General features: G+C 34.6%; 1 protein-coding gene across 1 annotated transcript in view; it reads right to left on the bottom strand.

Moving 5' to 3' along the window:
* LOC124456090 (probable ethanolamine kinase) overlaps positions 1 to 4660 on the bottom strand; it is a 35006-nt gene extending 30346 nt beyond the window's left edge. Inside the window, exon 1 of the mRNA XM_047006624.1 lies at positions 4572 to 4660. The gene's annotated coding sequence lies outside the window, so the exon portion shown is untranslated. The remainder of the gene's footprint in view (positions 1 to 4571) is intronic.
* Positions 4661 to 11048: the final 6388 nt, after the last annotated feature.

Below are 11048 nucleotides of genomic sequence, written 5' to 3'. Positions count from 1 at the left end.
CCGGTAAGTACCACAGTATTAGTCTTACTATTTTGTTTTTAACACGATACTTGAAGAGTGTTTCTACTACTAAGTTTTAATTTAAAGTTATTTTGGTCCAGTCTTGTTTGTTCTTCACTTAATCGCTCGCCAGACGTGGCGAAGCTGTCAATATTTATCGAGTTTTGCATCCATCTTGTATCATGATCAAGGCATCAAGCTAAACTCTCCTGATTTGAATTGAGTTTACCTCCCAAAAATGGGGCATAATTTGTTCATGTTTTTTTTTTGAAAAGATGAAGTGAAAGTTTACAACAGAGTTGTGTTGAAATTGAATGCAGTGCCATGCAAAATTAACGAGAACTATGGTATATGTTGTATAATAAAAATAACTATTAAACTGTTTGCTTGCTCAATTTGACTGACTGTATGGTGTAGACAATTATAATGAGATTGGAAAGTTGGATTTATGCAAACAATTTTAAAGTACTACTTAGCGTTTCTGTAAATGAAGTATTTATTGTTATAGTAAACAGGTTAATACTTCAAAACCAAGATGAAAGTAGTGTGTTGAACAATGTGCTAAGATTTGTTTCTACCTTGAAATTTTAGTTCAACAGTAGCTTATGATTATATCATTAATATGCATGAAAAATTAAACATATTATTGTCTCATCTCATTAAATCCATACTTAATATAATTCCAGGTGATCCACAAATTCACATCGGATGCATTGGTTACAATGAAGTTGAATGTAGAAGAAGCAAAAGTAGATGGCAAAGAAATTCTTTGTGTCTTATGAAGAATTAGTAGAAATCAATAAAAAGAATTCTTTAAACAAATTGTAAACAAATTTAAATTTGCTCATGGTCAAGCAACCTAGTCAAAGAAGCAAAGTCTGTCTTCAACATGTGACCTTTCCAATTATTTAGTTTCTTTGTACAAAATACTATTTTCGAGAAACTTGATTTGTAAGTCTTTCATTAATATTTTTTTACCAAGAGGTAAAAGGAACTAATTCAAAGCCTTGATGTAAAATGCAAAGATTTAACTAGTTGTTTGTCATTTAATTCCCAAATGTTAGTTTGTACATATAAATAATTAGTATTGGTAGCTGTAAGTTGTTTAAGCAAAACAGAAGAGTAGTAGTGCTTGAAGGGGTTAGCATTTTTGAAAAATTATATCTTGTTCATGACATATATTACACAATTCCAAAAAACTGTAAATAATGCACAATAATATCTACAGAACTTGATAAATTTCTTCACCTACACTGTCAAATAACTATTTTGCCTTCATGCAGCGATAGACAGAGTGTTTTTGTCAGAGAAACCAATGCACTTTAGTTTCCAAGTTTGTAATTTCAATGGAAAATTAATGTAGTTCTGTTCAGTAATAGATCCAAGATTCTGCCAAGCTGTTTACAAAATACAAATTACCAAGCAACAGTGTCATGGTGTTTTGAATTTTTTTCTTTTTTGTAGCTCTTCTAGTTCAACATACTTTATGAGTTTTCAGTAGATTTATCAGGTATCCATGGTAAACTTTCGGTTGACTTATGTCGTAGGACTGAAGCAAACATTTTCCTCCTTCCTTAGGAGCATTTTTACACAGATTTATCCATTTGAAGCAAGAAAAATAGGTGCACCAAACTGTTTACAAACAGTCAAACACACAAAAGCATGAAATAATGTATAAGTTTGACGAGATTGACAGGTCTAGTAAAGAATGCCGTTTGATTTTCACTTTTAAAAGGCTAAAATGTCATAAAATAACTTAAATGTTACATCCAAAATATGCGTTTCTCTACTGTCGATCTTCTTTATTTTGATGTGTGTCTGTACTGTTTTTCACGCAATGCTGAAGCATTATTTTCACATGATATGCTGTCGGTATCGTAATTGTTTTTTTTCTCACTTGTTTTCGTTCATACAAACAGTATTAGAAATCAGGAGGGAGTGAATATTGAAAAAAATTTTTAAAGTGGAAGTTTTGACCACCAAAATCCGCCATTACCGCCATGTTTTTGACCACGGGGTCCAGGCCCCTTTGCCCCTCCAGGTTTTATGGAGCTTAATGGGGAGAACCCATTGAGTTCTATAATAACTGGAGCGGCTAACTTTACTGGGAGGAGGACGCCAAAAAAATGGCGGCCAACGGACGTATTTCCGCTGAAATGATCGCTTTGCAGAAAAATAATATTCTCGACCTCCCCCTGGTGTCTATAGTGAATTATAAAGAATTTTTCAAAAACAAACACGATATCACAGAATACGGATATCGTTAGTTCCATATTCTGTGACGATATCTTTTTTGCCATTTCTTTTATAATGTCAACACTTCAATCGTTCAATTGTTGGATGTCGTAGTTTCCACAAAAAGGAACATATCGCTTCTCACAGGTGAGGTAGTTGCTTGTTTTGTTAGTCCGTCAACGATTGAAAAGCAATTATACATGCTCTTGAAAAGCCATAAAATACATATTAAAGATAGTATTTTTTAAGACTGACTTGAACGCCAATTATACTGATGTTTTCCTGTTTTTGTCTATAAAATTCTGCATACTTTTCTGCCATTTGTTAATGCATGAAATCGTAATTTTACCCATCTATTTGCAAAATAGTTTCCCTAAAGCAAAAAGACCCTGCACACATTTTGCTCTGTGAGTAAGTATCAAGAAGAAATGATCAGCCCCAACAGTACCCATGATTTGGAGCAGAGCTTGTTATGTTCTATTTGCTGACAACATGCAGGGAAGAACAAGGAGTAAAGATGACTGGAAAATGTTATTGACCAGGCAGAGTCTTAAAAAAATGATAATGCTGTAAAGATAATTGATTTATTGTCTGCCTTATCCAGAGTTATTTAATTTGATAATGGTCAAATTCTATGGATGGAGACAATGGATTCACTAATGATGCCTTCCATGCTTTGAAGTTAAAGTTCATGAACAAAAGAAAGATGGCAAGAAGGTTGTGTGTGTTTTGATGCTTAATGAAATGTCAATTCACAAACATATAAAATGGGAAAGCCATAAAGTTTGCGTCTATGTAAACATTTGTACTGAGATGACGATGAGTCGATGCAGATGTGAAGCTTCAAACTGTATAAGCCATTGGGTTTTATATAACTTAATGTTTAAATCATGTCATATCTTTATCAAAATATTTTAGTTGAGTGTTGTTTAAATGTTACTAATATCTAATGCACTATACTGAAGCATTAAAGATTCAGTGATGAAACCTTTAAAGTTAATGTACTGTATATTTCTTCATTATTACAGTTTTTGCTTCAAGAAACAGTTTGACCTTATTTACCTATTAGAGTACAGAATGGAGATTTATCATATGCATTATTGCTCCTTTTTTTAAAGAAAAGTTTTTTCACTTTTCAAAGCTTTTCTACAATTTTTTGCTTCTTATTTCTTTTCATGAGATTGATGATATAGAGGTAATATAATCCAATAACTTTATAATTTCTAAAAAGCTTTTAAGCTTCTAGCACAAAAGTACACTAAAGGTATTTAATTCATTTGATTATTTTGCCTTGCTATGACATATCTACTTGCAATTCATCATTCTTGTATGAACAAAACACCAGATGTGGATACTCAGAGAACAAAATGCACTACCAACTGCTTATGAAATTTATTATTGAGGTGAAAACTGTGTTAATCATTCAAATTATAGTGCACTTACATTGCAAATATAGGAAAAACAAAACAAAGTGATAACAAGGTAGAAGTATTAAAACAAAAAATTAATTATAAACACCATTGGAAGCATAAGTGTTTTGATGATTATTTGCTTTTTGCCCAATTCATATATCAATACAACAAAATCAAAATGTGCTACAATTTTACAAGTATTTGATGCAGTTGCACTTCAGAACATCACAAAAAGGTTACTTAAAGTAATTTCTATACAATATTGTTTGTTTTCATTTACCAAACCTATGCAGACTTGAGTTTTTTTGAAATTTAACAGGAAACTGAATTACAGAAAATCCGTAAATATCCAGAGATTTAATATTTACTTTTTCAAAGAAACAAGTAAAAATCCTACAATTGTGGCGAAGAAAGCCATTGCCTATTGCACGAAAAGAAGCAAAATAGTAATGATAACAAATAAGCTAAATTCTCTCCCGTGAACCACCGTGGAGATGAACTATGATATACTTTTTTGTATAGACTAAAGAGTTTAATCGATCAAACAAGTTTGACGCTGGTAAGAAAACGATGCATATCTGCATTCATAAATGTGTAGCCGACATATAGCTCTTTCGTCGATAGTTATAAATGCATCCTCGTAGGAGCCGATAACTTGAAAGAACAGTTGACTCGCTGTTACGAATTGTAGGTTTTTATCGTGATTTTCATCAAAAAATTGCTTGCCGAATCGTAAAACACACATACATTTTCCTCACTCTTTCCTCAGGAGGGAGTGGAAAATTGTGAAATTTTCGTAAAGCGGTCAATTTCGGTAAATCTCAGCGGCAACGGACGAAATCCGCCTTTTTTTTTGCGTCATCAGATATCTAAGGCCGCGCTTGAGATAGCCGCTCCAGTTATTATAGAACTCAATGGTTTTCCCCATTGAGTTCTATAATAACTGGAGCGGCTATCTCAAGCGCGGCTTTAATTAGCGGCTGACGCCAAAAAAATGGAGGATTTCTTCCATTACCGCTTAGATTTTCCGAAATTGACTGCTTTTCTGAAAATCTCACAATTTCTCTCTCCCCCCTTGAGAAAGAGTGAGGAAAAAGTATATGTGTTTTTGGTATGATTGGCAAGCAATTTTATGATGAAAATCACTGTAAAAACATAAATTTCCTAAAAGCGAGTCTTCTGTGGTAGCCAGTTGTCGGCTTCTACGACGGATGCCTTTTTTAACGAACGAGCTAATTGTTGGCCACATAGGAATGCAGATGTGCGCGTCGTAACTGTCGTTTAATGACTTGCTCGATGAAAGTTTCTAGTCTGCACGAAACAAAATATATCATATTTTATCTCAACGTATCACTAGTGACATGTTAGCTCATTTATTCTCATTAGTTTTTTACTTTCTTTCATGTGATGGCCTTTTTCGCAACAATTGTAGGATTTGTTTTTGCTCACGCACCTCGCGTTTCGTAAATTTAATAATGAAAAAAAATATTGGGTACAAATCATGAGAACCTTTGAGATTTTTGTGTTCTTCTGCACAAGAACTGCATCAATTACTTGTCAAGTTGTCGCATATTTGATATCGTTGTCATGATTGTGAAATGACAAAAATGCAAATAATGAAAACACTTAAATTACTATTGTGTTAATAATACTTGAATACATGAATACTCAATTGTTTATTTAATACTTCTCTTCTTTTTCTCTTTTTTTATGTGCTTCCTATTAGCCATGTGAATTCAAAATTTGATTGACTATTAATGCTTTCACCTCAATAATAAATTTTATACCCATATTTAATACCAGTTGCTATGGGATTTTTTCCTCTAAGTATGCAACATCTGGTGTTGTTTATACAAGAATGATGAAGTGAATGTATACATGTAAAAATAAGGTAATAAAACCAAATGAATTAAACGCATTTTGTGTTCTTTAATGCTGGAAGCATAACAGCTTTTCAGAAATTATAGAGTTATTAAACTGTACTACCTGTATTTTATTCATATTATGAAATGAATTAAGAAACAAAAAATTGAAGAAAAACTTGGAAAAAACAAACATTTCCCTGGTTTAATGAAGGGGGAATGAATCAAATGACAAATGTCTATTATCTACTTTATTTGATAAATGAGCTCAAAATATTTTTTCAGCAAAAACTGAAATTAAGAAGAAATATATAGCACTGAAGTTTTCATCATTGAATCTTTAATGCTTCAATATGGCATATATTACATATAAGTAACATTTAAACAGCTTTCTACTAAAATAATTTAATAAAGAGATGTGACATGATTTTACAATTTAGTTGTAAAAAACACACTGGATTGTACAGTTGCAGCAAGTCATCATCAATCTCAATATCAATTTTGACATAAGCACAAACTATATGACCTTTTTACATGACATTTCATCAAGCATCAAGACACAAAACCTTGTCATCTTTATTTGGTACTTGACCTTTACTTTAGAAATCAGGGGGAGGTCGAGAATATAATTTTTCTGCACAGCGATCATTTCAGCGGAAATAGGTCATTCGGCCCCCATTTTTTTGGTGTCAGGTCTTAGTGCACTTAGCCGCTCCAGTTATTATAGAACTCAATGTGAAGGTAACCCGACAGGGAAATTTATGAGATGAACTTTTTTTATTCAATTTGAGGGTTCTGATTTCAGAAATGCATGTTCTACGAAAACATTCAAAATTATGCAATGAAGTATGCAAATTACCAATCCTCCCTAACAACACATGGCAACCACAGTTGCTTTGGTGTAAACATCGGGTAAACATATTTTAACGTGCTGATTTTAGCATTTTAAGATTGTTTTTGAGTTTTTGAAGCTTTAAGCGTTAAAAATTTCACGAGATTGAATTACCTTGAAAAATCATACAAAAACAACTTACATATGTTGTAAAGTAAACAGAAAAACAAGCTGACGATCAGCATGATTTCTTGTTCATATATTATTCATTACGATTTTTTGTCTGCTTCTGATAAACTGATCAAGCTGAGTGCAATGTCATTTAAAAGTTTAACTGAATGCAAGAAAATAGGCCCGTCACTTGTATAAGAAAATCGTCACGAAGATCAGTGCTAAGGTATCCAAAACGTTTAAACGAAGAACCTTTGTACTATCACAGAGAATGTTATCAAGAACTGACTAATGCCCGAACACTGCAAAAAAGAAAATTTGAAAACGAAAATGAAACCACGAAAGAAACAAACGACCTGCGAGAAGTTATTTGACAGGTTTTGAACGCTCAGTACTGCAGGGATGTTTCCTAAAATATGCATGATTTGTTCAAAAGAACGAATAAAAGTTCGAAGAAAATTTCAATTTCAAACGAAGACTGTTACAAAATCGGCTGAACAAATACTGAAAAATGCCGCTCCTTTAAGAAAGGATCAGACCATGATTACTGCAATTACATGTATTGACATGATTGCAAAGGAATTTAGTAAGCATCAAACTTGCTCTGTCAACTATACACGGATTGCACCGGAAGCAATAACAAAAAGTTATTCTTCATTATGAAACTGACGTTACTGGTTATTTTCCATCAAACTGTCACGTAAATGAAAAGCTGTTGTTAGTGCAAGAAAAATGCGTTTCGATGGAAACTTTCATTTCTGTTTATGGAATAAACGAGGGTGTTCCAGCAGAAATGTTCTTCAGCTCACTCAAACGAAACAAGTTCAGGTCGTGAAAAGATATATCGCAAAAGGTCGTTGCGAAAAAAGATGGCAAAGCAAAAGTGTTGTCGTTCCAGAAAGACATTCTTGTAATTCTAGTTGCACAGTCTCAGTATAAATCAGGTATCGATATCGATGTTGTATTGCATTACCCACTTTCTCCAGTTTCAGCTCCTCTAAGCACAAATGATGGTGCTATCTGCAAGACAGTGAAAAGTAAACTATTTGATGCTGCAATGAGCGATTTGCTTGCTGTCTCAAATGAATGTCTACCTGGTCAAGACACATTGTATACGTATCTCCTCGACGTCGCAGCTGCAGTTAAAAGCAATGTTGGAAAGTCTAATACAACATGATGGTTGGCAGCGAGAATTTTGTACACGATTCCTTCTCAGTACACAAAAGTGTTTCTAGTTTGTGATACGTTTGAACAAAATAGAATTTAGCAGCTGAGCGTAAAGCTCGAGGTGAAAGCAACTGGTATCTCTTAACAAGCCCAGGTATGAAAGTGCCTTATCATTTCATAGATTTCCTTCGTAACAGGGAAAACAAAGAAGTGTTGTTCAATCTCATATAGCAAGCGATTATGGGATGAACTATAATTTTTTCAAACAAACGAGATTGTGTGATGACCAACGAAGAGCAAGGGATTCTCTTTCCCTCTTTAAGGTGCAATCATGAAAAAGCTGATACAAAATTGGTTGTTCTTGTTTTCGCTGCCAATGGGCGTTAAGGAGACTCAATCATGGTTCGGTCACTATCTTGCAACATATTGACATTTTGACATTTTTTTCTCACAATTTTGGAGACACAACCATATACATAGATAACGGAACAGGAAAAAACAGGGAAATCATAAACCTATCTTCTTCAGAACTGTCTGCAGAGGAAAAGTTGGCATTGATCGGCCGTCACGCATTTTCGGGAAATGACCATGTATCATCGTTTTTTCGAAAAGGGAAATTTTTATTTGTGAAAGCAATGCTGAAGGTGTTGGAATTTGTGGAAGCATTCGTCCGTCTTGGGAAAAAGCTAGAGGTCACACACGACCTCTTTAAAATAGTAGAAAGATTTTTATGTTTTCTTTATGGCTTCTAAAAGAAAGAAGAAGTAAGTACTGTGCTCAGAGCTATCTTCTAGGACAAATTTAAAAAGAAGGCAGTGGTCAATCTTAGCCTACTGCCTCCATGTTGTGATAATCTTCGCTTTCACGTAATGCGCTTTAACTCTGTTAGATATTTTGCAATGCCGTTAGGCTTTACATAAATATAGTGATCGTACAGACTAGGCATGGGACGAGGAAATGAAGGTTATTTGGAGTTCCGAGATCCAGCTTCTGGGCTGACCGTGGCCCTGTGCCGTAGCGAGCGCCTTCGGCGCGAGCCAACGCTAGGGGGGTCTGGGGGCATGCTACCCCATAAAATTTTGAAATCTAGACTCTCGGAAAAGCAAATTCCGGCATTTTTAATGTAGAATATAACAAGATTTTAGTTAGAATCTCATCTAAAAAAAATTCTAATATCGCCATTTTTTTAATTCTGTTCGGATAGAATAAAAATTTTACTTACCTTGTGGTGTCTGATGTAAAATCAACGCAGTTTCCGCACCTTTCTGTAATCACAGGATTGTTGCCGCAGGAGTGAGTGAAAAATGAAGCATGTTATTTTTGCAGTGAATAGCCAAAAGACAGTTCCCCATCTTTGTTGCCCCATCAAATTGTCTTTTTCGAAAAGCAGCAAGGATGCCTTTTGTAACAACCATAAAGATGGTAAGACTAATAAAAGCAATGTTCAAAGGTGGTCTTCTTCCAACAACAGCAAAGATGTTTATCGAACAATCGTAAAGATTGCAAGATTAATAAAAACAATGTTCAAAGGTGGTCCTCTTCCAACAGCGGCAAAGATGTTTATCCAACAATCGTAAAGTTGGCAAGATTAATAAAAGCAATGTTCAAAGCTGGTAGCAAGCCACAGGAGTTGTACGTATATCTTTATTGAAAAAGCATCGCGGAGTCGTCATTAGAATAAAACAAACATCGAATGTTCGCTGTCGACCATCATGAACCATTTACGATGAAGTATTAAGGTATAAAAATTTGGAAAAAGTTAACTGTTGTAGACTACGTTGGAACAGTAATGAAAATGTTGAGGTACAATAGGAAGAAAGTGTTCAATGTGGACTATCTTAGAACAGCAAAAGTATTTAGTAGAAAATTTTCACAGTAGGCATCCTGTCAACAGCAACGCAAAGTTACAATAAGTCAAGAAAAATTCACTGAAAATGCCCAAATTTGTTTTAATGACGGTGCTTTAAAGTTGTTCTCTTGCTTTGTATCTTTCTCATCACGGATCGCTATTTAAAAGATCTGCCAATACCATTCGTCTTGGATGTTTAAGTGCAAAACGCTCGATTACTTTGTCGATGTTAATGTGAATTTCCCGATGAACATTTAATAATGCCAGTGACGATAATCTTTTTTCTCCCATGGTACTTCGCATGAAGGTTTTCAATCGACGAAGAGTTGAAATCGATCTCTCACAGCTACATGTAGTCACTGGAATCGTTCCAAATATTTTAAAGGCAGTTTGTACATTTGGAAATGAATGAACATCAACAAAAGGAAGCAACTCTTGTATGGAATTTGGAAGCGGACACTTGTAGTTGTAACAGAAAAGTTTCCACATTCTTAACTCTGTTTCAAGAAAATCAGGTGACGGTCGGCCATCTTTACACTTATTCAAAAAACGAGAAAAATGTTCGGCCCACCTAGGTTCACTGGTGACGTAACTTGGCAAAGCATACATGGCGTCAAATGGGTCGAGATTTCCATCTGAAAATCTTGATTGTATCTGCCCTACAAGATGATCGAGGAAAGGAATCGTCAAAGCTCTTTTGTAGTATTCTAACGTGCTGTCCGCAGGTACGTTGACGGTCACTTGTCCTCTTCTTGTAAGGTTTCACTCCTCCTCCTTTAGCTAATTCAACCGCCATTTCGTAATACGACGAGTTCATAGAATTTCGTACTTTTTTGCATCAGTACGGTTAAAATTTACAACTACATAAATACAGTTTTCAATACATTGGAAACTGTATTTATGTAGTTGTAAATATCATCTGCCCACGAATTAGTGTAAGTTGAAGTAGGACCGCTGTTGGAAGTTACGGATGAAATTCCTTCACATGTAATAGTGCTAGGATGTTTGACTTGATTGTCTTCAGCTTCTTTTGTTTGGCAAATTCGTTTCACTAGAAGAGTACCTAAGCTAATTTGCTTTCGTTTTGCAACTTTCGTCCGTTTTTTGGTGGATGTAGCTTCTTTTGAAGAAGACGGAGCAGAAAATCTTTAGGAGCCGAGGGAACTTTATGATATATTGGCATAGCTGACTTTAATAAGGTTGGAAAGTGTGTTTTAAAATAATGGTCTCCGGGCTGAAGTGCTTCAATTGGTTTGCACAAAGTAACAAAATGATTTTTGGTGGATGGGATTTTTTGATCTACCAAATAAGAAAGTGGCATCGCAGCACAACAAAAGATATGGACATAGTCAATTGCACTCCCATCAACAAAATCTCTTGGATATATTGTACAATTGAACATTTTAGCCAAAGAATCCCAATTTCCTTTCACTTCAGCATCATTAGTAATTGGGTAGTTTGACTGAATAGCACACTGGATAACTGTGGACAAAGCAAACCTACAAATCAAGGATGAAAAG

The sequence above is a fragment of the Xenia sp. Carnegie-2017 genome, unplaced genomic scaffold (assembly GCF_021976095.1).
Source record: "Xenia sp. Carnegie-2017 unplaced genomic scaffold, XeniaSp_v1 HiC_scaffold_42, whole genome shotgun sequence".
Lineage (NCBI taxonomy): Eukaryota > Metazoa > Cnidaria > Anthozoa > Malacalcyonacea > Xeniidae > Xenia > Xenia sp. Carnegie-2017.
The sequence above is the reverse complement of the archived record's forward strand: the minus strand, read 5'-3'. Positions and strand labels throughout refer to the sequence as shown.